Raw genomic sequence first — 23,991 nt, 5'->3', positions numbered from 1 at the left:
ACCCTCAACAGACAGCATTCATTCTCCAAGGTATAAACTACATCCTCACACATAACTACTTCTGGTTTAACAATGACTTCTACCTACAACAAACAGGGACCACGATGGGAACCAAGTTCGCCCCCAGTTATGCTAACCTGTTCATGAGCCGGTGGGAGGACTCCCACATATGGACAGGTCATGACTGGCAGGTGAACTTGGTCCTCTGGGGAAGATACATAGACGACATCATCTGCATATGGAAAGGACCAGAATCCACACTCCTAGAATTCATTAATTACATCAATAAAAATGACAAGAATCTCCAATTCACCACAGGCTACAGCAAAACCTCCGTAAACTTCCTAGACCTACAGATTTTCATCCACAATGGACGTATACACACTAAGACTTTCCAAAAACCCGTCGACGTCAATAGCTACATCCTATCAAGTAGTGGTCATCTCCCTAACTGGCTCAACAACATCCCCATAGGACAATTCAAAAGACTCAGAAGAAACTGCACCAGACTGACAGACTGCATAACACAGGGAGAAACACTCAAACAACAATTTGCAGAAAAAGCATACCACACACCCACACTGCAGGAAACCATGGCAAAAGTAGCAGAAGGAGCCAGAGCACCACTCAATAAACAAACACTGGCACCTTTTACATAAAGACGAGTTACTCTCAGACATACTGCCGCCTAAAGCCAAAGTCATTTACAGGAAAGCACTGAATATACACAAGTTAGTCGTCAACCACATTCCCCCAACAACAAACACACAGACCACGTTAGACAGAGGAACTCTAAAAGGGGGCTTCTACCACTGCAGGACATGCTCCAATTGCACAACCCTATACTACAGGAGTACAAAACCCACTACATCCTTCACTTCCTCACAGACAGGCACCACCTACAAAATACAAGAATACATTACATGCCACACAAAGAATGTCATCTATCTCATGCAGTGCCCATGCCACAAACAATACGTAGGGAGGACCACCAGACCACTGCATACCAGGATCAAGGAACATCTCAGAAACATCATTAACAAGTTGGACAGTCACAACATACCAGTACATTTCCTCGAGCATCACCACAGCAGCACTACAGGCCTGCATTTCATAGGGATCAGACACATGCAGAAGAACTGGAGAGGGGGGGACCACACAAGAATTCTCAACAAGGAAGAACTCAAATGGATAATCACACTCCAAACTCTCGCACCAAACGTTCTGAATATCGACAATGAGATCAGGTCCGTCATTAGCAAGTAACCACCAGTCCCCCCCCTCTCACCACCCACCCACTCACTCCTATCCGGACATCCACACACATCCCACTACCCACACCCCCACACACCTTACACACCCACAGCACCACCAGCCCACTCACCACACCACAACCAGCCCTTATAAACACACACGTGACACATAACACATCCACACCCCACCCATCCAGTCACCAACCCCTATCACCACACTGACATCTCTACAATTCACTCCACCCCCCTCACCCAGCCACCACCTAGTACACGTCACACTACCTATCCATTCTTTTCCCATCAACCAGAGCCACCCCACACAGTCCCCACACCCACAATATTCATCTAGCCCCTACAGTTACACACACATTAAGTCACAGCACACCACACACCCATTTACTACGACCCCCACCTACTCTTCCACTCCCCCTCCCCCCCCATCGTAAGCTCCCCCCAACCCCGGTATGTTATCCCCTGGTGTGCTGTGTATCCCTCACAGCACACCGCAATAATTCACCACTTAGCCTCTCCATGACAATACAATCCCCCACACCCCCCCACCCAGCCACCACCCAGCACACGTCACACCACATTCAACCACTTTAGCCACAGCACCCACCCTCCAATACACATGCTCAGCCTTATTTATTTATTCGCAACTCATCCTCATGAACCACCCCCCTTAGCCACCTGCCCTCAACGTCATCACCTCCCACAGACCATCAGCCATTCAATCCACCACTCCCCTCTACTGCCGCCCCCGCCCCTAGCATCCATCTCGCGTCCGGCCACTCCCCTTACATTTCCCTATGGCTTCCCACCACCAAGCCCTTCCACACTTCCACCACCCATCAACCACGCCCACTTCACACACACCTCCTCCCCATTGGCCACTTCCAGACACACCCACCCGTAAATCAGTACTTCAGATGCCATTACACCACACACCGGTAACCTCCATGATTAAGGCACAGCCGAAACACGTTGGAGACCCACACCAGCCACCGTCACAGAACCGTGATCCAGAACCCCACCTGATCGCCAGAGATCTCCCCTGCCATCAGCAGTGACTGCCTGCCACAAGGAGCCGCCAGCACCTCCGGCGAGCGGCATCCCCACCTTGTGACCACAGCACTCCCGGAACCCAGCCCACTTACTCCCACCCAGATCCGGTGACCTCACTCACAGGAGAGTCACAAGGAGCCGCTCAACACCTCCAGCAAGCGGCTTCCCTGATCTGGACACACACCCCCGGCCATCCCGCTTTCCCACGCGGCACATGCACAGGGGAATTAGGCGCGCATCCCACACCACGGTGCCACCAGCCCACTGCAGCCTTCTGATCCGCAGACCCAGCCCGGGTCCGGCTACAACACTGACCCAGACACCACCAGTCTGCCAGCACAACAAACGGAGTGCCAGATTCATTAGCTCGGGCACATCCACACCAGGAGCCACAGCATATGAGGAGCAGCCAGCGAACACAGTCACCTGGTGTGCTGAACTACAAAAGACTGCCGATCATCACCACCATCCTCCCATATCGCAACGCCTACCCAGGCACCTACCGGTAGGTAAATTGTACATTTGCAGGACGCCGCTACCCCATCCACCCCAAGGACTTCCACCACCACACTGCCGGGTTCAAGACTGTTGACCAAAGGTCTTCAGTCTCTGTTACACATCTCACTGATTATATACCAACACTACACACTCCCTCACCCACTAGAGAGCGCACCTTACCCAACTTCTACCAGTCTTTATCTCAGGTAGGATCAGGTACTCCTACCGTAGGTGCAGCACTCTCACACTCCCCACCCCCATCCCTTCAGATACACGAACACTTCCTCTCCTGACCCCTCCCCCCCCCCACTCCTCTCCTACAGTCACACCAGTGAGCGCGGTTCACCCACCTTTATCCTCAATTAAAAAGTATTTTTCTTTCAACGCCAGAGCTAAATCTGTCACAATTCCTTGTGTACATGCTGCATCACTCTGATATCCCTTTACACATTCTTTTAATTCTTCCACTTCCTGCTAAAGTACAGATGTGTCCTCATACATCCAGCCTGAATACACCATATGGTATGAGAAGCCTGGTGCAACTGAGCCGCCAGGTCCTGTGCGACTCTGCTAGCATCTTTTATTTGCCGAAAACACGTCTTAGTCGCAACACTTCAGCATCCTCAAGGAGCTTAGACATAAATGCCAATTTGTGGTATGTCTCTTTACGAGCTTTATTTCCCAAGTCTTTTTTCATCTCCTGTTGTCTAAATTATTTTTTTAAGAAAATAATTCACACTGTAGCTTTTCAACAATTTGCTCATGTAACCGTTTCTCTTCACCATGCTCTCTTGGTAACCCTGGCACCATAAATTGGCTACACACATTATTTACTGTGCTTTTACATTTTAGATATCTATTTCTGTCACAAACTCTCTGATAGATTGTGGACGCTACCCATATTCAGTGAATTGACTAGACTTATTCCTGAGGCACGGAGTCTAAGGTATGGACTTGGCTGCGTCTGACACACAGGTCGCGGCCCTCAGCTTAGGTTTTCCTATACAGGAGCTGGCGAACTTGGTTGGGATGCAGGAGACATTAGCGCAGTCGACTAGCTGGGTCAGAACCAAACAGACGAGATGGTACCAGGGAGCAGATGTAAATGGGTCACAGGGAATAGCTGAGGTCAGAACCAGATATCAGCGCGGAACCAGGGGTCAGGCAGAATCGGAGTCACGAACAAGCCAAGGCCAATAGTCAGGATATGCACAGGAACGCTGGAGTATGGTAATGGAGCCTACACTCTGGCACAGGAATGCTCTCCTAGACTTCCTTAAATAGACAGGGCTTGATTTTGGTGCCTTCTGTGGTCTGCACTAACTTGTGTGCATGTCCCTTTAAATCCTATGCAGAGCGGAGCGCACTCTCCTATGGACGCTGCGGCCACGTGCACACAGCCGCCGGAGGAGGAGAGGGAGAACAGCTGACAGCGGGCACAGGGGATCTCCCACCTGCTGTCCCACACCAGCCCGGACCCCAGCATTGCCAGACCAGGTAAGAGGGACCTGGATTCGGCGGCACTGTGACCTTCTAGGGTTGGGCACCGAACACCCCACAAATGGCCTGTCAGGAAATTTCTGATGGAACCTACGAAGGAGTTGAGGTGCATGAATATCCGAGGCCTTAACCCAACAACGTTGTCCGGCCCGTACCCCTTCCAATCCAAAGGAGAAATTGAACTGAACCTCGAGACATTCTGGAATCTAAAATCTGTTTAACTTCATACTCCTCTTGGTCGTCCACTGGAAATGCAGTGGGAGGGTTGCATTGTCTTGAATATTGATTAAGCACCAATGGTTTCAGAAGAGAGATATGGAATACATTGGGAACCCTAAGAGTATCGGGAAATTTTAAGCGGACAGCCACCGGATTGATGACCTGAAGAATCTAGAAGGGACCAATGAATCTGGGAGCAAACTTCATGGTAGGAACTTTTAATCGCAAGTGTTTAGTGGATAACCAGAACTTATCACTGGGGTTCAGCACAGGACCCCTCCTTCTTTTCCTGTCTGCTACCTGCTTATACCTGGAAGAGGCTTTACACAAATTCTTTTACACCTCCCTCCAAATCCTGAAGAACCGACTCACTGTGCCACCAACAGCTGGAAGAGATACTGACTGAAGAGCTGGTACTTCTGGTATCATGGGATGTAACCCATACTGAATGAAGAATGGAGAGTACCCCGATGACTCATGGTACAAATTATTGTGAGCAATTCCACCCATGGCAATAAGGAAACCCAATTGTCTTGAGTAGCTGAGACATACAGTATATCCGAATGAACTTCTCTAAGTCTTGATTTACGCACTCTGTTTGACCATTACATTGAGGATGGTACGCAGATGAAAAACTTAAGTTGATATTAAAGCATTTACATAATGCCCTCCAGAACCTGGAAGTAAACTGTACCCCACAGTCGGAAACAATGTCTTTGGGAAACCCATGTAGCTTGAAAATTTCTCTTATAAATGCATCAGCCATCTTCGGAGCTGATGGTAAACCTTTCAATGGGACAAAGTGAGCGACCTTGGAGAGCCTGTCCACCACTACCCTGATTGTATTGAACCCCTGGCAGGAGGGTAGATCAGTTATAAAGTCCATGGATATATGGGACAAAGGATGATCAGGTAGTGAAAGCGGACATAAAGACCCCGCAGGAAGTTGAGGAGGCACCTAATGCTGAGCACAGATGGTACAAGCTGCCACAAAATCCTTGACATCACGATGCACCGTTGGCCATCAATAGCTCCTGAGGATCAGTTCAAAAGTTCTCCCCACTCCCACATGAACTGAAAAACGTAAAGAATGGGCCCACTGGAGTAACTTAGATCGGAGTTCGGGTGCTACAAATGTTTTCCCTGGAGGGTCCTTGACCTTAGTAACTGCAACAAAGCACCCAGGATTTAAAATTGGTTTGTCTTCCTTTACTTCATCTTCCTGGGCCAAATTGAATGCTCGAGACAGGGCATCAGCTTTTACATTCTTGCACCCTGGACGATAGGTAATAACCAGGTTAAAATGGTCAAAAAACAGCAACCACCTGGACTGGCAATAATTCAGGCAATGAGCAGTCTTGAGATAAGTAAGGTTCTTATGGTCTGTGTAAACTGTCACTGGAAATGTTGCCGCCTGCAGCAAATATCTCCACTCTTGCAACGCCAGCTTAATAACTCCTTATCCCCAACTGCATAATTATTTTCTGGAGCAGAAAACTTACGGGAAATAACCCACAGGAGTACCACTTGCCCCATTTATCCTTCTGTGACAGCACTGACCCAACTCCCACCGTGGAGGTGTCCACCTCCAAGAAGAAAGGCAGATCGCAGTCAGGTTGTCTTAGAATAGGAGCTGACATAAAGCACTGTTTTAAAAGAACAAAAGCCTCTTCAGCTGCAGGAGACCATCTCTGAGTATCTTGTCCTTTCTTGGTGAGCGCAGTAATTGGAGCTGCTATGATTGAGTAATACTTGATGAAGTGGCGATAGAAATTGCAGAATCCTAGGATGCGTTGTATCGCTTTCAACCCAACAGGGTGAGGCCAGTTAGTAATGGCAGCTAGCTTTGCAGGATCCATCTGAAGGCAGGAACCAGAAATAATGTATCCCAAAAATGTTAGCTCTTTTTGCTCAAAGGAACATTTTTCAAGTTTGCAAAACAGCTGGTTGACCCGAAGTCATGTCAGCACTTCACATACATGCAGGCAATGACTTGTCACATCTTCTGAGAATATTAGGATGTCATCTAGATATACTACAATGTATTTATAGAGCAAATTTCTGAAGATGTGATTCATATATTTTTGGATGACAGCTGGAGCATTGCTTAACCCAAAAGGCATGACTAGGTACTCAAAGTGACCATCACGAGTATTGAAGGCCATCTTCCACTCATCTCCAGCCCAAATCCTGATCAGATTATAGGTCCAGTGAAGATCTAGCTTGGTAAAAATCTTGGCTCCCTTAATTCGGTTGAAAAGTTCAGATATCAGAGGTAATGGAAAACCGGTCTTTGATGGTAATAGCATTCAGGCCCCGGTAATCAATGCATGGTCTCAGACCTCCGTCCTTCTTTTTGACAATGAAAAGACCGGCACCTGCAGGTGATTTGGACTCCCTGATGAACCCGCGTTCCGGATTCTCCTGAATATACTCAGACACTGATTGGGACTCGGGAAGTGAGAGAGGGAAAGTTCTCCCCCGAGGTGGCTCTTTCCCAGGTAATAGGTCAATAGCGTGATAGCGCGATGTGTTTTGGATAGTATTTATAAACCTTACTTATTATAAGAAGAAATTAAATAATTCAGACCAATACCAACTCTAAAATAAATGAAAATGACAAAGCTGACTTATAACATACAAAAACATTAGTTCAGCAGCAGTGACAAAAATGATTATTTGCAATGCCTAGCCTAGACTCACAAGGTGACAGCCAGCCCTGTTTATACTTACAGCCCAGCACCCCGCGACTCTCTCGACCTACGATCTCTCCTGCTCAACCCGACTGACTGACCCCTCCCCTATTTGATCAATCTTTTATACTTTTTCCCTCTCTGCTACTGACATATTCTAAAATGACGAATATTAATTAATTAATTCAATATTCATGTGCACTAAACATTTCACTGATAATATGTTTTAATCATAACAAAACCTATAATCTCCTTTCTATGTTCTCAAAATACTGGTGACCACTTATAGGCCAAGGCTATCCTGATTAGCTCCCTCCTTGTTTAGCCAGATCTGAGACCTACTGTCTCCTAGTCTGTTCGTATTAAACTAACCCATTATTCTGTCTTGCTAGAGAAGAAATGGTTTTCATCAGTTCTGATTTATACCTATTTCCGCAATAACACTTATACCTTTAGATTAAACAATATTAACCAATAATAACTGTTGCTTCAGACACACACCTGCCTACTTTAGAGAGAGGGTAGACCTCATCTCTAGGTCTGAGGCCATTCGACACATGTGACGGTCCTCCGCAACTTACAACTAACATATATTCTGAATCATTTCTATGTACTCTTAATTGCAATGAAAATAATAATGAAAGACATAAGCATGCATATATTCATGAATTGCTGAAGGAATATGTACGGCCTCATATTCCTGCTTTATCAAGCGCAATCCCAGTCTCTATGAGCAGGAAGTGTCTCTGCGGCTTTCTTACTAAAGACATCTTGGAAGGACCAGTATGAAGCTGGAAGCTGAACTTCTGGATAGATGACTGAACTCCGAATGGCTCGCTGGGGAGGTTTGACGGATGACAAACAGGAGCCATGGCATCGAGGACCCAATGACAGAATTTGAGGTTCTTCTCAATCTGACACAGGAGAATGGTTGCGAAGCCAATGAAGACCCAGGATGACAGGACTCTCGGCTGATGGAAGTATGTAGAATGCTATTGATTCTTGATGAAGAGTCCCTACTTGCATGATAATCTTTGTTGTCCAAGAGTGGATGGTCACTGTAGGAAGTTTATTCCCATCCACTCCAATGATATTGAGATGTGTTTGAAGTGGCATAATAGGAATTCCTAGCTCTTGAACTTTCTTAGCCGTAGAAGTTGTCATCGGCACCTGAGACCAGGAAAGCCCTAATGACTTCAGAGAATTTTCCCAGGACCAGGGTCACATCAATAGAGAACTGGGAAACTACACAATTCTTTGGGGTGTGTTGAAATGTACCTAATCTGACCACCCCTTGATCAGTTAGGCCTTCCCGTTTCCCGGACGTTTTGGACAGCCGGAGAGAAGATGACCTGGTTCCCCACAATATAAACAAAATCTGTTTTTAAATCTCCTTTCTCTCTCTGCGACAAGAAGGCGGGATTTTCCAACCTGCATGGGCTCTTCTGGAGGTTCCACTGGTGCCGTGAAAGGTGGAGCAAGCTTAAAGGTAAATCGTCGAGACTATTCCTTTTCACTTGCTCTCTCCCTATGGTGAGGATCCACCCGGATACACAGGGAGATTAGGTCATTCAAGAACGTTGGCAGCTCCCTGGATGCGAGAGCATCTTTGATCTGATCGGAAAGACCCTGCATAAATGCGGCAACTAAGGCTTCATTGCTCCATCCCAATTCTGAAGCAAGGGTTCGGAACTGCACCGCATACAGGCCTGGATTCAGAGCCAGATGCTCTGACAGAGCGCTCGCTCTGAATCAGGGCCGGCCCTCTTACTTTTTTGAGCGGCCCCCTGGCCGCTCGCATAGCTGTGGGTGACCACCCACAGCTATAGCGAGCGGCCAAAATGATGGTCGCGATAGTCTTGACCATTGCGACCATCAGGCATGCGACGAGACCCTTGCAGTAGGGTCTTGCTGCCACAAGCCCTGGAGTGCTTTTGGCTCTATCAGAGCCAAAAGCACTCCCACTGACATCACTAGAGATGTCAGTGGGGCCGGCCCCAGACAGTAGGCATTCCCATGGGAACGCCTTCGACTGGGCAGCCACGCCCCCGGCACACCCACCAAAGGGGGCGTGCTGTCAATCACCATCGACAGCACGCCCCCTTTGGTGCGAGACCCATAATGACGGCTTGGCCGTCGTTATTCGGGTCTCGCACATGCGCACGATGGAGCCACCTCCGTCGTGCGCATGCGCACTTGGGCAACATCGACCCGCTTGCGAGCACTCAGTGCTCGCAAGCGGGTCTGGATTAGGCCCACTGTCCTGCAGATTGATTGCCTTGTCTCAGATGTAGAACAGCCGATCCCGCAGAGGATACTCGACCGGGCTCGTCAAAGACCCTTCAGAAAACCTTCAGGAACTCTGCGCTATTGTTAACCAGAGCATCATTTCTCTCCCATAATGGAGAAGCCCAAGCCAGAGCTTGACCGGACAGCAGCGAGATCACATACTGTAAGCCACTTTCATCCTTTCTGACGGGAAATTTGCTGCTTGAACCTCAAATTGAATTGAGCACTGGTTCAAGAAACCTCGATAGTCTTTTGAGTTCCCATCAAACTTCGTGGGATTCGGAATGCGTAATGGTGCAGAAGCACTGGCCCCTTGTACAGTCACTGGACAGGAGGTGGGGCTGATTGTACCGGTGTTGTTGCATTAATTCTGCAGACACTGCATAATCTGAGCTTGATCTTGTTCTTGTTTCTCGACTCTAGCGAGTAGATTCTCGAGCAAGTCTCGGGGCAATGGGTTACCAGCAGCATCCATGTTTTTGGACCAGAGTATTCTGTCACAAACTTTCAGACTGTGCATGCTACCCGTATTCAGGGAATTGGCTAGACCTATTCCTGAGGCACGGAAGTCTAATGTGCTGGCGGTTTTCACCAGGGACCCTCGTAAGAAGATATGGACTTGGCTGCGTCTGACACACAGGTCGTAGCCCTCAGGTTAGGTTTCCCTATACAGGAGCTGGCGAACTTGGTTGGGATGCAGGAGACATTAGCGTAGACGACTAGCTGGGTCAGAACCAAACAGCCGAGATGGTACCAGGGAGCAGACATAAACGGGTCACAGGGAATAGCCAAGGTCAGAACCAGATATCAACGTGGAACCAGGGGTAAGGCAAATCGGAGTCACGAACAAACCAAGGTCAGAACCAATAGTCAGGATATGCACAGGAATGCTGGAGTATGGTAACGGAGCCTACACTCTGGCACAGGCAGGGCAGGATTAAGAAGAGGGCGACAGGGTTGGTCGTCCCTGGGCCCCCACACAAAGAGGGGCCCCCACTAGCAGCGGTGCAGCCTGCACCCGCCGCTAGTGTCCCCGCTGCTAGTGTAATGTAGACCACAGTGAGCGTGGCCACACTACACAGTTCCAGACACACAGTCGCTGGCAGCAACTGTGTGTTAGAGCAGCCAATGAGAGTCAGACAGACTTTCATTGGCAGCTGCGTCTACGGAGGGAGCTGGCTGGAGTTCACTCATGAGCTCTGCCTTCCGGCTCCCTCCGCAGCGTGTGATGATGGGAGAGACGTCTCTCCCATAGTGCAGTGGAAGAACCGGGAGTTGGAGCGGGCAGCGGCGGTCGCAACAGGAGCGGGGATTCAGGTAAGTTGTGATTTTATTTATTTTTTGTGTGTGTTTGTAAAAGGCACTGCATAGGGGTTGGCCGCAATAGGGGACGCTGCATAGCGGGGCCGCTACAGGGGGCACTGCATAGGGGGGGCTGCTACAGTGGGCACTGCATAGGGGGGCTGCTACAGGGGTCACTGTATAGGGGGGCCACTTCAATGGGGCACTGGGGGGGTGCTACTAGGGTCAATGCATAGGGGGGACAACTACTGGCCCCACTGTATAGGGGTGGACTACTACTGGGGGCAATGCATAGGGAGGGACTACTACTGGGGGCACTGCATAGGGGGGGACCATTACCTGGTCTTGGGGCACTATATAAGGGGCACTACTGGGGGCACTGTATAGGGGACAACTACTGGGGTGCATTATATAAGCACTGCATAGGGGGACCACTACTGGGGACACTGCATAAGGGGCATTACTACAGTGGACACTGCATAGGGGGGACCATTACTGGGGGCACTGCATAAGTGTAACAACTCGAACCCACTATACCTGGTGGCTTACCCAGTTCGTTATCCTCAGGTAGTGGATATACAAAGGTTCTCTCCAATTACGTTTTCAGAGAGGCCAGCTCCCCAAATAAAACTTAAACTTCACACAACTTGGTCAGGAATTTCGAATACAATTTTGACAAAAACCATAAACTTTATTTAGCAGGAACGTTTCCATAGTCGACTCTGCTAGGCCACATTTTTCGAAAATAAGATGATATATTGAAACACATATTTCTATACCCTTACATGTGTAACTTTAAAATTCAACAATATATTTATATCCCTATGTTTACAAGGAACTCAGGGCCTGATTCAGAGCCGGACGCTCTGACCAGAGCGCTCGTTCTGAATCAGGGCCCTCCTACCTCAACTTGGAGCGGCCTCATGGACGCTCGCATAGCTGTGGGTTACCACCCACAACTATAGCGAGCGTCCATGATGATGGTCGCGATGGTCAAGACCATCGCGACCATCGGGCTTGCGACGAGACCCTGCGGTAGGGTCTCGCTGCCGCAAGCCCTGGAGTGATTTTGGCTCTATCAGAGCCAAAATCACTCCCACTGATATCACTACTGTTGTCAGTGGGGCCGGACTCAGACGGTAGGCGTTCACATGTCACTCACCATCGACAGCACACCCCCTTTGGTGCGAGACCCCGGGCAACGGATTCCCCATCGCTCGTCATGTCTCACGCATGCGCAAGACGGAGCTCCCTCCATCGTGCGCATGCGCACTTAGGCACCATCGACCCGCTTGTGAGCGTACAGCGCTCGCGAGCGGGTCAGAATCAGGCCCTCAATTAATTAATTTTACCAATTTATAATACCACTTTGACAATAAACCCTTCTAGCTAGTTTTATACTGCAGTATAAGGAATCACTATTACAGTATTTGAAGTCTCACAGTCCTAACCAAGGTTTTAACCATGGTGGTGCACAATCCTTTCTCCTTTGATTGCCTCTGACTAGATTGTTATTTGTTAATTGCATTTAGTTCTGGTTTAATTTGTTTGCACAAAACTATTGTCTGCTTATCGGAGCTCCTGCCTTTTACCAGTTAGGGTAATATTGTATTTGTAAACTGTAACTGTTGTCAAGCTTCACTGTCACCATGTAATAACTGGCTGGTTATAAATCAGGACACTGATCCAGCAAATAGCCATGTACAGTTACTCTAATATCTCTCTCCGTATGATGAGTCGGACTGGCTAAATAATAATTTGGCTTAATGATAACAAGTCTCACTTTACACCCACTCCTTCATCTATCTCTTACATTTACATCTTCTAAGGCTTCCTGCCACTGAGTAATCTATGGAAGTTGAATACTTTGGCTGTGAATGATGTTTTCATTAATCCATATGTCGTGCACTGTAAGGGTTGTCGAAGCTGAATAATTGAGACAAGTTCAGTTTAAAATTTAATCACAGCGACGCCATCTTGCGAATGGCCGCAAGACTCCATGTTGGAAATGAGATCGCAAGACACCATTTTGTGTGGTCAGCATTAATTCAAGTTATAACCCAGGAGCTAAGAACAGATGGCAATGTTTTTCTTTACCTACCAAGGGCAACGGGAAAAACCAGCTGTCTGAGTAGAAGTAAATAAGAAGAGACAATGGGTATTTTTACATACAAATTGGGAATCCCTGGATGCAGATAAAGTATAGTTGTGGCAATTGTAATATAATATCTACACAATTGGATTTGCCTGAATCCTAGACAAGATGGCTCCAAATCCCAAAAAGTTTGAGGTGATAATACATTTGCACTTCACACAAGAGTCTGTGAGAACAAAAGAGGTTTTGTTTTTCTTTGAACACAGCAGGTGGGGGCCTGCTGACAGAGGGCATGTAGAATTACAACTCTCAGCCATCCACACTGCTGGATGTTCACTTTGTGTATGAGAGATTATGCACTTAAATCTCACCCATTAATAACTAGCATCCTTACCAAACCCCGAATACCCACACACTACATATTCGCACATAAAGTTCCATTAGCATCAAATTGTATGATTCAAGTTGGTTAAGTTAGTTTAAATGCTAAGAAATAGAGGTTTTTGATATCTAAGGTATTATACATGATAAGCAAGGTATGTTTGGTCTTGTTCTGATGCATACGCTTTTTACAGAATCCCGGTGTTATCGGTGGAGAGATCGCATCATGCAAACTCAAGTTATGGATCGCAGAACTTATAAGCAACAAAATGTTTTAGTTGATGGAATGTTACAGGAGGCGTTACCAAAAAGACCCCGGCTGTTAGAGGCAGGGAAAGTCTATTTGAAGCAACCTGTTAAATGTGTCATTACATATGCTCCTCCTCTGGGAACCAATGAGATCAGCAGGAAGTTTCCCCTTTGTCCTGTTTCAGTCTGGGGGGGAATAAATACATGTGTCCAAACACTGGTTTGCCAGTTCATGCTGAATTTTGGGTGAACTGAGGATATCTAGTCAGAAGTCTATCTCTGGGTCCGGAGGCGCAGCGTATGTATAACCGTACTTGGTCTGTATTATTTCCTTTTACGCCTAAATTATGTATGTATAGATTGCGTGTAACTGACTGTACTTTTACCTGAATAATACTTGTGCGTTGGAACCACAAGATTCCACTCCTGTCTTTATTTGCGGTCATACTGCGTACGCAATTAGCGTTGTGTTTAGAGGTTTATAGGCAGGTTTTGTCTTAGAGGTTCTAGGCAGGTGAATCTTAGAGGTTTATAGGCAGGTTTTGTCTTAGAGGTTCTAGGCAGGTGAATCTTAGAGGTTTATAGGCAGGAATGTATTAAAAGGTTTATTTACGAATTTAACAGGGTGTACTTAACTCCACGGACTCACTGGCTACACTGTAGTCAGAATCACCTCTCAATCTGTCCTTCTCTACAGAGGGGCTGCTGCAACTTTCACTCTTATCTATGTAGCTGCTCACTCTCTCCTGTCGGCTCCGGAGCTATCAGCGGTATATAGGCTGGGGGTGTGTACACTTTCAGTTTCACGATTACCTTTGCTCTGGCAGACACCAATCAGTGTGCTCACCACTTCACTGCACCGCGCAGGGGCCGTTCTCAGTCTTCAGCCGGAATGTACCATACTGCAGCTGACAGGGGTGTAGCATTACCTTTGTCAGAGGACTCTTCTAGCAGCAACCAGTCTGCCCACCTCACGCAGCTGCCGTTCTCCCCTCCTTGATGGGCTGTCAGATACTGAGAGGGGGAGCTTGGGGCTGCCTCTCCTCTTTGACAGCTGCACCTCCAGGTCTGCCTTTTTAACTGGAACAAGTCACAGGGGGGGGGGGGGCGGCTTTGGTTCTCAGCTCCGCCTGAGTCCGCCTTCGGCTCTGAAGTCACTGCACTGTGCTGCTGCCCTCACTGACAGCCGGGACACACACACGCTGAGGTAACCTCCACAGCGCAGGTCTGCCCTTTCGCTAAGCTCCCTTAGCACTGCTCTGTAACCGACTTAACTGTCCCCCTCAGCCACCTGCAGCTGGTTCTAGCAGGTTCTGCATCATGTGACCTCCTGCTGACTGGAAGAGTCCATATTTCCCCCATTGGAGGGGTAGTCCAATAGAGCAATAACACAGGGGTGAAGCACCATAAAAACACTATAAAAACATTGGCCACATTTTAATACATTGACATTTGTTTAAAAACACCATTTTACATATATATATATATATATATAAATATATATATATATATATATATATATATATATACATATGCGTATCTTCAACATGTGGTGCACCTAGGTTCTGGGGTACCACATTCCTCCCCACTAAAACATGCGTGTCCCATGCATTCGGAAATAATTAGTAATACATATGCTTACATTCTATTGACAATTTACTCATGCACCATCTACATGTAACATTTACAGTTTGATACATTTTATATGTATCCACTTGATGAAAAATTTCATGCAACCAATTCACTTCAAAAGATTGTAATGTTTTCATCTAATGGGTACAAATCCTTTTGTTACTCTTTTTTGAGGGTCTTGTTGCTCTTTGCAGAATTCGGGCCACTTCACTTGAATCTATAATTGTATATTCATCCTCTGGGACCCCATACTGTGCTAGAACAGACATTACAGGCTTCTTGGCTATCTTACCAGGTTCCTCGGGAATTACATATTTCAACTCCTGCACAACAGAATCTAAGTGATTTTGTTTGGGAGATCCCAACCTCTCGGCAATAGGTGTGTCAGCCACCTTTTCAATGATTTCTCTACAATCAGTGGCACACCAATCTGGATGATTATGGTGGACCACACTGGAATGGACATCACCCATTCTGGGTCTACTCTGATATAGTGACTCTTGAGGAAGTAGTGATCTGACTACTCCCTGCAGGCTCTGTACCATTTTACTTTGTTCCTCTACATTTTGACTAGCGGTTGCTTCCAACAATTCACTCAGCTCTGAGTCATCGGGATATTGTTGTCTGTGTCCATATGATCCTCTTAGATAGCATGGTGGGTAGTATCTCCTCCGGTAAGGCCATGGGGATTAGCATGTTCAACTTTTTCTGACTCCTCTCCTCTTCCACTGTATCGGTAGTTTTGCTGGTAGTTATGTGAATGACCCTTGTGACATGGATAACGCCAATAATGATTACGATTTGCTGCATATTTGCTGCCTTGCACTGGAACACCTCCAGGTCCAGTCACATTAATGGCCTTGATACCCTTTTTTCAATTTATCACATCAAACTCAACAGTTTCTCCTCCTTTTATGCTTCTAAAGTACTTTTTAGGATTGCTCTTTTGGATGGCAGTGTAGCGTGCAAACACATCTTCCTTGGTGTCATCTCCCTGATTTATGAAGCCATATCCACGTCGTACACTGAACCACACAACTTGGCCTAAAATTTTTCTTGCATAGGCTGGTGTAACATCATCTGCAAATAGCATCCGGATAACTCCTGTTTGGTTCTGCAAAATTGGACCGAGACTCACACCTCTCTCCAAGAGTGGACCTATTCTCTCCATTCTTCCTGAGGGTTGGTCCTCGACCTCAGGATTTGAGATTACATTTTCCAACTGTTGACAGTTGCTTTTGAAAAGTCCACTTTTCTGGCAGCGGCTACAGATTGGCCGACCCAGTTCATCGAACTTATTCGCAGTTTGTCGTCCAGAACTCCAAGCTGCTTCCCGTTGGTTGTCATAGAGGGGCCTTCTTTCTGATTGCCAGTCTTTCTCTTCCCTTCTAGGTGTTTCCTTCAAGTTCTTTATCTCTCTACATATGTCTGACATCCCCTGGGTAAGATCAGCGATTTGTTCCTTCAAGGCAACTAAGGGATCTACTGATGCCAACGATTGGATGTGATGCGTTGCCAAATCTGAAGAAGCAGTGGTTTGCATATGACTGGAATTGGCTCCCAGAATCTTAATTGCAGTCTCCTTGAACTCTAGGAAACTACTAGTTGGGTTTTGGAAACAAATAATTTTGAGCTGAGTTCCCATCTGGTCCCCATAGGCTCACTCTATAAATTGACTGACGAGTGTTTCATCTTCCTTAATCATTTCACCTGGCTCGCAAGTCTTAATGGCCTGCATGGCTTCCTGTAAGCCAAGAGCGAACTCCCGTAGCGACTTTCTTGCATAAAAATGCATTTTTAGCTCCGACAATGTTCGAGAATCAAAGATGTTCGCCAGTCTTTCCAATATATCCTCAGCAGTCCTTTTCTGACTCTGTGGCCAAGAATTTGCCTCACGCAGGGCAAGACCCTTCAATTGTCCAATTAATATTTCCACTTTCTGTGGCTCACTGACTGGGTACAATCTGAACATGGTCTGAAGTTTTGCTTTGAATTCTTTGAATTCAGCCACTCCTGCTGTATGCAATTCTCCTGAGTAGCTGGGAAGCCATGGAGACTCAAAATAATAGGGCATCATAATGGGGGCAACAGTATGCATTATGGGACTCCCTCTATCAGGTTCCTCCTCCTGACCAATCTGTTGTTCCCTGTGTGACATCTTGTATTAGATAGGGGTAACGCTTGCTTTGGACTCTGACTGGATCCTGTTCGTGGACGCCAAATGTGACACCCCGCCTAAGGGTGTACTGTTCTCGGAACTATTCTCGGAGTATTGAGTTGGGTTTTTTTTCCTTACCAAGTACTCTGTCTCTGGATGTCCTTGGGCTCTTCCGGAATGTTACCAAATAGATACAGGCAATAATGGGTAAAACAATTGGTACATTTATTCAACAATATTAATTAGGCTAAATGACAACTTCTTCATCAGAAATATACTTCAGCAATATACAATGCAATTTGTATACACACACTTTGAGACAGGAAAGTACGCTGAGATCCGTATATTTTATTATAACTGGAACTCTGGAACCACAGACCTGACTGCTGAAAGAAGGGTTAAGCAATAGACATGCATACAGTAAAATACCAGGATGCGATACCAATAATACATAAAATATAACCTCCTATAACTTTGTGCACAAAACTAATAAAAGTACTTCTTTACCTCTTCATGCAAAAAAAGTGTCTGTTTATCATAGTGTTTGCAAACGGTGCCCGGGATATAAATCACAGTAATTATAATCCTAGTGGTTCTGCAGGCTGCATTAAAGTTTATTGTATTTGAAGAACAAGTGTATAGCTCAGTCTCCGTATGCTTGCAACTTACAGGGAGCCTCGCTAGAAGCTTACATGAATCTGTCAGTTAAGAACTTAAATACAATTCTTCCTGGTCACTAATCCTGGCTCTCCTGCTCTTCTTGCTCTATACTTTGGTTACTAATATGATATTCCAGAGAGAGTTTTGCTGCGGTATAATACCGTTGTTCAGGCTGACTCCTCACTTATACTGCAACCATTTCAGCAAAACATATGTGTGTCCAAAAGGCTGCATTTTAACATCTACACCCGGTAATGAGTTGAGGAGTGGTGTCTTATACAGGGCCTTAGCTGACTACTTCTTTAGAGGGGCGCTGTAAGACCTCCCCAAACTTGCTTGTGTCCGTCCCTGCACTCCCTGCACTCGCTATCAGAAGGGTGGGTTGTAAGAGAAGGGGCGTTTTTGGTACTCACTGCTCTTCTGCACACCGAAGGGCAGGCCAGTCTGAGAGGCTCCGCCTAGGCTCAACTCCCCCGATCCGCCTCCCGATCAGTGCGGATTGTAGGAAACACCCGGCATAGAGCTCCACCTCACTTCTTCTCTGCCATCCAGTCCCTTCAGAGCTCCGGACTCTACAGTCACATTAAGGGGGAAGGCTGGTGGGCGGCCCCTACTGATGCTGCTCTCCGCCGGCAGCGTCCCCACAGCTCTCCGGCTGGCTGAGTCCCAGCTGACACCTTCTGGCCGCAATGAGACCTCACCGCGGGCACCGGTAAGTCCCGCTCTCCTCACGTCAGGGGCAGCTCTCTCTCTCTGCCCCTCCGGTCAGTGCAGTGCTCCCGATCCGCTCCTCTCACCACAGGCACTCCCCCGGCAGCCTCTGCGCAAGTCCTTTTTGTAGTAGCGGTCGCGTGCAGGTCCTCTTCCCGCCGCCTGCATGCGCCGCTTTAGCCCATTAACATGCTGGGCTTCTCCTGGGGCCATTCTCCCCCCTCTCCTGCGGCTCTTTTCCAGTGTCCCATGCCGCGCGCCTCTCAGCTCCCACAGCCCAGAGAGGCAGGCTGCACCATGTTCCCCTGTGTGAGCGGGCCAACACATATATATATAAACTGGCAGCAAACATATCATTGTGGTGCACAGTTTCAACCATACACACTTTAGGGGTATCACATTCCTCCCCGCTAGAATGATACATGTCCCCATACATCGGTTTCTCTTAATGAATTTCAGCAAACTATATTTACACTCAAAAACTTTTAGCTACATTTGTAGCAACATCACTTAGTCACAGATGTTACCAACAATAACTTTACAAGTAACAATTTAATTTAATTTAATACTTTCAAGCAGTTACAATTGTTTCTGGACACTATTGCCCGTATCTAATGGATCGAGTTCCCTTTGCGTCTCTTTGTTGGTTTGGTACATGCCTTTTTCAGAATTGCTGCTACCTCTTGAGAGCTTATCGTGGTGAACTCGTGATCTGGATGGTACCAAGCTGGGAAAAGGCTTCTCACTGTTTCCTTAGCTGGACTAGGAGTATTGGTAGGGATATCAGGTTCAAACTTCCGTGTAGCTACATCTGAACAATTGGTTTCAGGAAGTTCCGAATCTTTTTCCGTGGCCATGTGGATCACCCCTTCAGTGTCTGTCTCTTGTTCAATGGCCCTAGAATTTTTCTGATTGAAGCAATTCACCTGAGAAGGGGTCCTCCGCTCTAGCTTCGCTTTCAGGTTCTGGCAAAGGTTTTGGCCCCATTACGTTCTGCCGACTCTGCAGCACTGTCTCACTTTCCACTTCTTCAGGCTCATCACCATATTCATGATATGGCTCATGTTGTTGGTAATTACGGGGAGAACGTCTTCGTTGTGAACGGTGCCAAATCTGAAGAAGCAGTGGTTTGCATATAACTGGAATTGGCTCCCAGAATTTTAATTGCAGTCTCCTTGAACTCTAGGAAACTACTAGTTGGGTTTTGGAAATGAATAATTTTGAGCTGAGTTCTCATCTGGTCCCCATAGACTCACTCTATAAATTGACTGACGAGTGTTTCATCTTCCTTAATCATTTCACCTGGCTTGCAAGTCTTAATGGCCTGCATGGCTTCCTGTAAGCCAAGAGCGAACTCCCGTAGCGACTCACTTGGTTGCTGCTTTCTTGCATAAAAATGTATTTTTAGCTCCGACAATGTTCGTGAATCAAAGATGTTCTCCAGTCTTTCCAATATATCCTCAGCAGTCCTTTTCTGACTCTGTGGCCAAGAATTTGCCTCACGCAGGGCAAGACCCTTCAATTGTCCAATTAATATTTCCACTTTCTGTGGCTCACTGACTGGGTACAATCTGAACATGGTCTGAAGTTTTGCTTTGAATTCTTTGAATTCAGCCACTCCTGCTGTATGCAATTCTCCTGAGTAGCTGGGAAGCCATGGAGACTCAAAATAATAGGGCATCATAATGGGGGCAACAGTATGCATTATGGGACTCCCTCTATCAGGTTCCTCCTCCTGACCAATCTGTTGTTCCCTGTGTGACATCTTGTATTAGATAGGGGTAACGCTTGCTTTGGACTCTGACTGGATCCTGTTCGTGGACGCCAAATGTGACACCCCGCCTAAGGGTGTACTGTTCTCGGAACTATTCTCGGAGTATTGAGTTGGGTTTTTTTTCCTTACCAAGTACTCTGTCTCTGGATGTCCTTGGGCTCTTCCGGAATGTTACCAAATAGATACAGGCAATAATGGGTAAAACAATTGGTACATTTATTCAACAATATTAATTAGGCTAAATGACAACTTCTTCATCAGAAATATACTTCAGCAATATACAATGCAATTTGTATACACACACTTTGAGACAGGAAAGTACGCTGAGATCCGTATATTTTATTATAACTGGAACTCTGGAACCACAGACCTGACTGCTGAAAGAAGGGTTAAGCAATAGACATGCATACAGTAAAATACCAGGATGCGATACCAATAATACATAAAATATAACCTCCTATAACTTTGTGCACAAAACTAATAAAAGTACTTCTTTACCTCTTCATGCAAAAAAAGTGTCTGTTTATCATAGTGTTTGCAAACGGTGCCCGGGATATAAATCACAGTAATTATAATCCTAGTGGTTCTGCAGGCTGCATTAAAGTTTATTGTATTTGAAGAACAAGTGTATAGCTCAGTCTCCGTATGCTTGCAACTTACAGGGAGCCTCGCTAGAAGCTTACATGAATCTGTCAGTTAAGAACTTAAATACAATTCTTCCTGGTCACTAATCCTGGCTCTCCTGCTCTTCTTGCTCTATACTTTGGTTACTAATATGATATTCCAGAGAGAGTTTTGCTGCGGTATAATACCGTTGTTCAGGCTGACTCCTCACTTATACTGCAACCATTTCAGCAAAACATATGTGTGTCCAAAAGGCTGCATTTTAACATCTACACCCGGTAATGAGTTGAGGAGTGGTGTCTTATACAGGGCCTTAGCTGACTACTTCTTTAGAGGGGCGCTGTAAGACCTCCCCAAACTTGCTTGTGTCCGTCCCTGCACTCCCTGCACTCGCTATCAGAAGGGTGGGTTGTAAGAGAAGGGGCGTTTTTGGTACTCACTGCTCTTCTGCACACCGAAGGGCAGGCCAGTCTGAGAGGCTCCGCCTAGGCTCAACTCCCCCGATCCGCCTCCCGATCAGTGCGGATTGTAGGAAACACCCGGCATAGAGCTCCACCTCACTTCTTCTCTGCCATCCAGTCCCTTCAGAGCTCCGGACTCTACAGTCACATTAAGGGGGAAGGCTGGTGGGCGGCCCCTACTGATGCTGCTCTCCGCCGGCAGCGTCCCCACAGCTCTCCGGCTGGCTGAGTCCCAGCTGACACCTTCTGGCCGCAATGAGACCTCACCGCGGGCACCGGTAAGTCCCGCTCTCCTCACGTCAGGGGCAGCTCTCTCTCTCTGCCCCTCCGGTCAGTGCAGTGCTCCCGATCCGCTCCTCTCACCACAGGCACTCCCCCGGCAGCCTCTGCGCAAGTCCTTTTTGTAGTAGCGGTCGCGTGCAGGTCCTCTTCCCGCCGCCTGCATGCGCCGCTTTAGCCCATTAACATGCTGGGCTTCTCCTGGGGCCATTCTCCCCCCTCTCCTGCGGCTCTTTTCCAGTGTCCCATGCCGCGCGCCTCTCAGCTCCCACAGCCCAGAGAGGCAGGCTGCACCATGTTCCCCTGTGTGAGCGGGCCAACACATATATATATAAACTGGCAGCAAACATATCATTGTGGTGCACAGTTTCAACCATACACACTTTAGGGGTATCACATTCCTCCCCGCTAGAATGATACATGTCCCCATACATCGGTTTCTCTTAATGAATTTCAGCAAACTATATTTACACTCAAAAACTTTTAGCTACATTTGTAGCAACATCACTTAGTCACAGATGTTACCAACAATAACTTTACAAGTAACAATTTAATTTAATTTAATACTTTCAAGCAGTTACAATTGTTTCTGGACACTATTGCCCGTATCTAATGGATCGAGTTCCCTTTGCGTCTCTTTGTTGGTTTGGTACATGCCTTTTTCAGAATTGCTGCTACCTCTTGAGAGCTTATCGTGGTGAACTCGTGATCTGGATGGTACCAAGCTGGGAAAAGGCTTCTCACTGTTTCCTTAGCTGGACTAGGAGTATTGGTAGGGATATCAGGTTCAAACTTCCGTGTAGCTACATCTGAACAATTGGTTTCAGGAAGTTCCGAATCTTTTTCCGTGGCCATGTGGATCACCCCTTCAGTGTCTGTCTCTTGTTCAATGGCCCTAGAATTTTTCTGATTGAAGCAATTCACCTGAGAAGGGGTCCTCCGCTCTAGCTTCGCTTTCAGGTTCTGGCAAAGGTTTTGGCCCCATTACGTTCTGCCGACTCTGCAGCACTGTCTCACTTTCCACTTCTTCAGGCTCATCACCATATTCATGATATGGCTCATGTTGTTGGTAATTACGGGGAGAACGTCTTCGTTGTGAACGGTGCCAAATCTGAAGAAGCAGTGGTTTGCATATAACTGGAATTGGCTCCCAGAATTTTAATTGCAGTCTCCTTGAACTCTAGGAAACTACTAGTTGGGTTTTGGAAATGAATAATTTTGAGCTGAGTTCTCATCTGGTCCCCATAGACTCACTCTATAAATTGACTGACGAGTGTTTCATCTTCCTTAATCATTTCACCTGGCTTGCAAGTCTTAATGGCCTGCATGGCTTCCTGTAAGCCAAGAGCGAACTCCCGTAGCGACTCACTTGGTTGCTGCTTTCTTGCATAAAAATGTATTTTTAGCTTCGACAATGTTCGTGAATCAAAGATGTTCTCCAGTCTTTCCAATATATCCTCAGCAGTCCTTTTCTGACTCTGTGGCCAAGAATTTGCCTCACGCAGGGCAAGACCCTTCAATTGTCCAATTAATATTTCCACTTTCTGTGGCTCACTGACTGGGTACAATCTGAACATGGCCTGAAGTTTTGCTTTGAATTCTTTGAATTCAGCCACTCCTGCTGTATGCAATTCTCCTGAGTAGCTGGGAAGCCATGGAGACCCAAAATAATAGGGCATCATAATGGGGGCAACAGTATGCATTATGGGACTCCCTCTATCAGGTTCCTCCCCCTGACCCATCTGTTGTTCCCTGTGTGACATCTTGTATTAGATAGGGGTAACGCTTGCTTTGGACTCTGACTGGATCCTGTTCATGACGCCAAAAAATGTAACAACTCAAACCCACTATACCTGGTGGCTTACCCAGTTCGTTATCCTCAGGTGGTGGATATACAAAGGTTCTCTCCAATTACGTTTTCAGAGAGGCAAGCTCCCCAAATAACACTTAAACTTCACACAACTTGGTCAGGAATTTCGAATACAATTTTGACAAAACCATAAACTTTATTTAGCAGGAACATTTCCATAGTCGACTCTGCTAGGCCACATTTTTAGAAAATAAGATGATATATTGAAACACATATTTCTATACCCTTACATGTGTAACTTTAAAATTCAAAAATATATTTATATCCCTATGTTTACA

The 23,991-nt window shown here is 46.6% G+C and overlaps 1 protein-coding gene and 1 pseudogene across 11 annotated transcripts in view; one reads left to right on the top strand and one right to left on the bottom strand.

Moving 5' to 3' along the window:
• LOC148523547 (retinol dehydrogenase 16-like) overlaps positions 1 to 23,991 on the top strand; it is a 60,618-nt gene that overhangs the window by 27,441 nt on the left and 9,186 nt on the right. The gene's annotated exons all lie outside the window — the stretch shown is intronic.
• LOC148523548 (uncharacterized) lies at positions 19,781 to 20,470 on the bottom strand (annotated as a pseudogene).

The sequence above is a fragment of the Taudactylus pleione genome, unplaced genomic scaffold, assembly GCF_031769625.1.
Source record: "Taudactylus pleione unplaced genomic scaffold, aTauple2 ptg000130l, whole genome shotgun sequence".
In the NCBI taxonomy this organism is placed as follows: Eukaryota; Metazoa; Chordata; class Amphibia; order Anura; family Myobatrachidae; genus Taudactylus; species Taudactylus pleione.
Note: the sequence above shows the minus strand (reverse complement) of the source record. Positions and strands in the feature narration are given on the sequence as shown.